At 42.9% G+C, this 7377-nt stretch overlaps 1 pseudogene; it reads left to right on the forward strand.

The window, feature by feature from the left end:
• LOC105516270 overlaps positions 1–5219 on the forward strand; it is a 58089-nt pseudogene extending 52870 nt beyond the window's left edge.
• Positions 5220–7377: the final 2158 nt, after the last annotated feature.

The following is a 7377-nucleotide window of genomic DNA, read 5'->3' on the forward strand; positions in this document are numbered from 1 at the left end:
CAGGATGGTCTCGATCTCCTGACCTCGTGATCCGCCCGTCTCAGCCTCCCAAAGTGCTAGGATTACAGGCTTGAGCCACCGTGCCCGGCCTAATGTCTGTATTTTTAGTAGAGATGGGGTTTCACCACGTTGGCCAGGCTGGTCTCAAACTCCTGGCCTCAGGTGATCCACCCGCCTCGGCCTCCCGAAGTGCTGGGACTACAGGCGTGAGCCACCACGTCCGGCTAACAGAGATTAATTATATGATGTGGTGTCTGTGTGTGTAAAATACATATTTGCATATATATATATGCATAGTATATCTGTGGAAGGAAACAGAAGGAATAGTAACATTGATTTCCATTAGAGATGAAAAGTGTGAATTCAATTTTAAGCCTACTCACAGTCTCTCCTTAAGAGAACAAGATGCCTACTTTCTAATCTTTTGGAGAAGGAACTGAGCTCCTTAGCTGGCTCACTGATGGGACTTGACAAGTGCTGAAAAATATTATCTTTAGCATGGTGAGTAGTGGGAGCATTTCTGCTATTCCCTCTTTCTAGTTAAATTCAGGGCCAAAATGTATTCCTGGGATGGCTTAGACCCTTTCCTTTTCCTGTGTCCAGAGTCATTAATAGTCAAAAACTACTTACTGGAGAAAGTATACTGTGAGGAGCCCTGTTAGGGGTGTATAAAATCAATGAAAGGCAATTTGCCTGCCACCAAGTAGCTGGAATCCCCACGTTGGTGAGATAGAGGTGGGTTCCTCACCATTTTTCTTTTGGGTTTTCACGAAGTGTTTCTCTTGTATTCTGATGCCACGTATAATAATAATTTATATCATTAAATGTTTTCCCATTATCAAAAGATGTTCATACTTATTTTCAAAACAGAAATAAGAAGTAACACAGAGAAAAAGAAAAAAAAATCCATTGTTTTACTACCCAAAAATAACCACCATTTTTGGGAGACATTTGTTTCCATTTTTACTTTTGTAGTATTTTGTTTGTGTGTGTAGGAAGTAATCTGGGCATGTTGCCCAGTTTGGTTTAATTTTTGTTTATTTGTGAAGTGTCTTAGATTGCATTACACTTATTAGATCATTACTGTTATTAGCTGTTCCTAATGATACATCATAATGTGATCTTATCAATCTAAAATTGAAGCAATAAAAAGTTCATTCCCTAGAGCAATTGCACATGTTGCCTCAATTATGAAGAAATGAAATACACTGGAAATATAACTCTAACTTCAGTGAATTTAAAATTCTGACTGAGTGAGGTAGCTCATGCCTGTAATCCCAGCACCGTGGGAGACTGAGGTGGTTGGATCCTTTGAGCCCAGGAGTTCGAGTCCAGCTTGGGCAACATAGTGAAACCCTGTCTCTACAAAAAATACTGAGGTGAGAGGATCGCTTGAGCCTGGGAGGCAGAGGTTGCAGTGAGCTGAGATTGTGCCACTGCACTCCAGGCTGGGTGCAGAGAGATACTCTGTCTCAAAAATAAATAAAATAAAATATAAAATTCCCTGGATGTGATTCTTTAAGCATTTCTTTTCTGTGCACACTGCTTAAGTGTTAAATCAGACTGGGTTCCTTCCTATCTCCCAATGCATTACAGCTTCTTCCACCTCCCCAATTTTGCTTATCTCTGCATCTTCCTGTCTCTACCTGTCAACATTCATCATCTTCAAGGACTGCCATCCATCTTCCCACAAGGGGGCTTTTCTTGTTACACTGATGTCATTCACCTGACAGCAGTGAATCTCTCATTTCCCCAAGCCACTGAAGTAGTACTGTCTGTACCATTCATGGGGTGTGTATATTCTATTTATTTTTTAAAATTGTGATAAAAAATATAGAATTTATCAACTTAACCATTTCTAAGTGTACAGTTCAGTAGTATTAGGTATAATCACATTGTTCTGCAAGTAATCTCCAGAAATTTTTCATTTTACAAAATTGAAGCTGTGTACTCATTGAACAGCTCTCCATTTCCTCCTCATCCCAGCCCATGGTAACTACTATTCTTTATGTTTCTATGAATTTTTCTACATAGGTGCCTCATGTAAGTGGAATCATTCAGTATTTGTCTCTTTGTGATTGGTTTATTTTATATAGTCTGTCATATTTGTAGTCTACTTATGTAGACTATAACTTACATAGTCTATGTTCCCAGAATCCTATCCTTTCTTTTAGGTTTCAGAACAGAAATAAAACCCATCTATAACAAGTACCTTTCAGTTAAATCACTATATTTTTATAATCCCTTGCCTAACTTAATAACCTAATAGCTGCTAAATTTATCTTAAATTTAAATTAAAAAATAGAACCAGGGCTGGGTGCGGTGGCTTACGCCTGTAATCCCAACACTTTGGGAGGCCCAGGTGGGCAGATTGCCTGAGCTCAGGAGTTTGAGACCAGCCTGGGCAACACGGTGAAACCCCATCTCTACTAACATACAAAAAATTAGCCAGGCGTGGCGGCATGTGCCTATATAGTACCAGCTACTCGGGAGGCTGAGGCAGGAGAATTGCTTGAACCTGGGAGGTGGAGGTTGCTGTGAGCTGAGATCGCTCTACTACACTCCAGTCTGGACAACAGAGCAAGACTCCGTCTCAAAAAAAAAAAAAAAAAAATAGAACCATGAAGTTTTAGAGAATTTAACAAATCAGTTCCTTAATATTACAGATGATGAAATTGACTCCAGAGAATCAGGTATACAGAAGTATGTGGCAGATCATTTTTCATTCCCCTTCACAATGGCAGATTTCAGACATCTACCACTCAGGGAAGAGATGTTTTGTTTGAGAGCCATTTCCTTGCAATCGCACTATTTCAGTAGGTGCTGCATGTGTGGTAAGGTTAATGCTCATTCTGCAAATCCTTTTTAGAGGTAACACCTTTGTGACTGAATCATTTTTCTCCTAAACTCTGGTTGGGGGGCTGTCATGTAGTGAGATTGCTGATTGCATCACTAGACCATCAGTCTTGGAGGAGCTCAGCTGAAGCTGGAGAGAAAGAGAATGGAAATGGAGAGAAAGAGAAATAGTGACAGTAATTCTCCCTTGAAGGAGCACAATTACATTGTTCTGATGACTGGTCTTGGTAGTGGTAAGTAGTGGTGGTGGTAGTGGTGGCTTTTTTTTCAGAAAGTCCCTCTAGTGTTATTAAGACCTTGGGCTCCGAAGTTGCATGGTTTGAGTTCAAATTCAGACTCTGAATCTTGCTCAGTGTGTGACCTTGGCCTGGTTACTTCCTCTCTAACTCTCATTTTCATTGTCTATAAATTGGGGATAATATGTTTAGCATATCGCTATTGTGAGAATTTATGCATACAAAGTGCTGGGCACATAGTAAATAGTTCATATTCGCAAACATTAGTTATTTTTCATAACTAAGAAAAAATGCTAACACTCTATAATGCTTGATTTAATAACATATTAGACTATTGTATGTTCAGGAAATATATAAGTTCTCTCTGTAAATCTGCTGCCTTTCATTGCAGGAAATCTTTGGGTATACATGCACATAGAGCACATGGTTTGTATTTTATTTTTATGAAATGTAAATATCCACCTATCCTCTATCTCAATTATCAGTTGCTGCATAACAACCATTCCCGTGTTCAGTGCTTTAAAACAATAGCGATCATTTATTTGCTCCTGATTCTGAGATTTGTGCAGGACTTGGCAGTTTGCTCCACATGGCATCAGCTGGAGCAGCTTGACTGGGGTCGGATGATCCACTTCGAAGGCGGCCCATTCAAATGACTGGGACGTTGGTGCTAGTTGGTGGAGTTTGGTGGGAGAAGGGGTTCAGTTCTTGCTCAGCTGAGTTCCTCAGTTCTTGCCGCCAGCTGGGTTCTTAGTTCTCTTACACATGGCCTCACCGTATAGAAGACTTGGGCTTCTTCCTAGCTTGGTAGTTGAAGGAGTTGGACTAGGTTTGTGAGGATTTTCTTCCATTTGTACAAAAGGAGGAAGCTCAAGGTTTCTTAAGACTTAGGCCTGGAACCGGAACAGGGCAACTTTAGCTGTATCCTATTGGTTAAAATGTGTCAGTTTCAAGAAGGGACAGCACAAAGATGTAAATAGCAGGAGATTTGGTTCATTGGGGTCCATCAATAGAACAAACTACCACACCATTCATCTAACATAAATATTTAGCAACCTTGATGTGTAAGAGAATACTCATTTATTAATTCCACAATTATTTACTGAGCATCTGTCCTGTGCCCAGGTTTATAGTAGGCACTGTGGATACACAATTGAATCAGGCACGAGCCTGGGTGCAGTGGCTCACATCTGTAATCCCAGCACTTTGGGAGGCCGAGGCTGGTGGATCACCTGAGGTCAGGAGTTCGAGACCAGCCTAGCCAACATGGCGAAGCCCTGTCTTTATTAAAAAAGTACAAAAATTAGCCAGGCGTGGTGGTGGGCACCTGTAATCCAAGCTACTCAGGAGACTGAGGCTGGAGAATCGCTTGAACCCGGAAGGCAGAGGTTGCAGTGAGCCGAGATTGCGCCACTGTACTCCAGCCTGGGCAACAAGAGGGAGACTCTGTCTAAAAAAAAAAAAAAAAGACATGCAAGATCCTTGCCCAGGTGGAGCATACATCAGGTAATTAAGCAAGTGATTTCAGTAGTTCCTTACTTAACAGGTGCTATGAGAGTAGTAAGGGCTATATGCTGCAGGTAGCTAGCAGGAACTTTAACCTAGTCTGCAGGTTCAGGAGAGTTCTGAATTGTGAGTTAAAAACTACATTCTAGCTCTTCCTCTGGGCTGCCTACAGAGGTGGCAGCCATCTCCTCCTCGGCATCAGACCCCTTGTGAAGCCCAAGATCATCAAAAAGAGAACCAAGAAGTTCATCCAGCACCAGTCAGACCCATATGTCAAAATGAAGCGTAACTGAGAAACCCAGAGGTATTGACAACAGGGTTCATAGAAGGTTCAAGGCCCAGATCTTGATGCCCAACATAGGTTATGGGAGCAACAACAACAACAAAAATAAACACAAACAACAGCAACAAAAAACAAAGCACATGCTGCCAGTGGCTTCCGGAAGTTCCTGGTCCACAACATCAAGGAGCTGGAAGTGCTGCTGATGTGCAACAGATCTTACTGTCCTGAGATCGCTCACAAAAACCAAGAACCTCAAAGCCATCATGGAAAGTTCTGCCCAGCTGGCCGTCAGAGTCACCAACCCCAATGCCAGGCTGCACAGCAAAGAAAATGAATAGATAGCTCATACGCATGTTTTGTGTTTACATAAAACTGTAAAAACTGCCAAAAAAACCCAAAAACAAACAAAAAAACTCCTCCATTCTAGAAGAGTCCAATGTAAGGAGAGAAACAGAGTTAAAATAGGCAAAAAAAGTCTGGTTTGTCTGGATATTTAATGGTTTGAAGCACTTAGAAGCACGCCACTATGCCCGGCTGGAATGAATGCTTTTAAAAGACATTTCTAGGCCAGGCTCTGTGGCTCACGCCTGTAATCCCAGCACTTTGGGAGGCCGAGCCAGATGGATCACGAGGTCAGGAGTCAAGACCAGCCTGGCCAATATGGTGAAACCTCGTCTCTACTAAAAATACAAAAATTAGCCGGGCGTGATGGCTCACGCGTGTAATCCCAGCTACTTGGGAGACTGAGGCAGGAGTTTCACTTGAACTGGGAAGGCGGAGTTTGCAGTGAATCGAGACTGTGCCACTGCACTCCAACCTGGGTGACAGAGCAAGATGCCATCTGGGAAACAAAAAGAGATCTCCGCCTACCCATGTTATGCTAAATTACCAATTTCCTGATGTTCCCTTAGATGGGGGAGGGAGGAGCAATTTCCTCATTGCTCCCCTCCTAATCACTCTCTGATAAACCTGTGTTGTGCTCTTAGCTTTGTCAGTGAAGAGCTGACTTTTAATACTAAAAGAAATAAATATTTAAAGACCAAGACCAGGCTAGGCAACATGGCAAAAACCCATCTCTATTAAAAATACAAAAAATTAGCCAGTCTGTAGTCCCAGCTACTTGGAGGCTGAGGTGGTAGGATCTCTTGAGCCTGGGAGGTCAAGAGTGCAGTGAGCTGTGATCACGCTACTGCACTCTAGCCTGGGCAACAATAGTAGAACCCTGTCTCAATAAATAAATAAATAAAGTTAAAAATCTTTGTTGCAGGCAGGTTCTTCTAACCTGTTTCCATTTCCAAATTCTCCACATCAACCTGGTCTTTCTAAATGTGGTTAGCTGTCAGTATTTTAGTTAAAGTTCTGTTCTGGGACAGGCGCGGTGGCTCACACCTGTGCGGGATCTCAGCACTTTGGGAGGCCGAGGCGGGCGGATCATGAGGTCAGGAGATCGAGACCATCCTGGCTAACACGGTGAAACCCCGTCTCTACTAAAAATGCAAAAAATTAGCCGGGCGTGGCGGCGGGCGCCTGTAGTCCCAGCTACTTGGGAGGCTGAGGCAGGAGAATGGCGGGAACCCGGGAGGCGTAGCTTGCAGTGAGCCGAGATCGCGCCACTGCACTCCAGACGGGGCGACTGAGCAAGACTCTGTCTCAAAAAAAAAAGTTCTGTTCTGATAAGGGGGGACAAAGAAAAAAGAGGAAAAGCAGAGAAAAATGACCATTATCAAAGAGTCAAAAGTATTATTCTCTTTTTTATTAGCATTATTGCTTCACGTGTCCGTGTGAAGAGATCACCAAACAGGCTTTGTGTGAGCAACATGGATGTTTATTTCACCTGGGTGCAGGTGGGCTGAGTCCGATAAAGGAGTCAGCAAAGGTGGTGGGATTATCATGAGTTCTTGTAGGTTTTGGGATAGGCGGTGGAGTTAAGAGCAATGTTTTGGGGGCAGGGGGTGGATCTCACAAAGCACATTCTCAAGGGTGGGGAGAATTACAAAGAAACTTCTTAAGGGTGGGGGAGATTATAAAGAACATTGATGAGTTAGGGTGTGGTAGACACAAATCACAATGGTGGAATGTCATCAGTTAAGCTATTTTCACTTCTGTGGATCTTCAGTTGCTTTAGGCCATCCGGATGTATACGTGCAGGTCACTGGGGATAAGATGGCTTAGCTTGGACTCAGAGGCCTGACATTTATTTATTTATTTTTATTTTTATTTTTTTTAGAGACAAGGTCTTACTCTGTCTCCCAACCTGGAGCAGTGGTATCGTCATAGCTCACTGTAACCTTGAACTCCTGGGCTCAAGCAATCCTCCTACTTCAGCCTCCAGGGTATCTGGGACTACAGGTGCATGTCACCATGCCTGGCTGACTTAAAAAAATTTTGGGGGGCTGGGTGCGATGACTCCCACCTGTAATGCCAGCACTTTGGGAGGCCAAGGTGGGCAAATCATGAGATCAGGAGTTCAAGACCAGCCTGGCCAACATGGTGAAA

Source organism: Colobus angolensis, unplaced genomic scaffold, assembly GCF_000951035.1.
Source record: "Colobus angolensis palliatus isolate OR3802 unplaced genomic scaffold, Cang.pa_1.0 Scaffold279, whole genome shotgun sequence".
NCBI classification, from domain to species: domain Eukaryota; kingdom Metazoa; phylum Chordata; class Mammalia; order Primates; family Cercopithecidae; genus Colobus; species Colobus angolensis.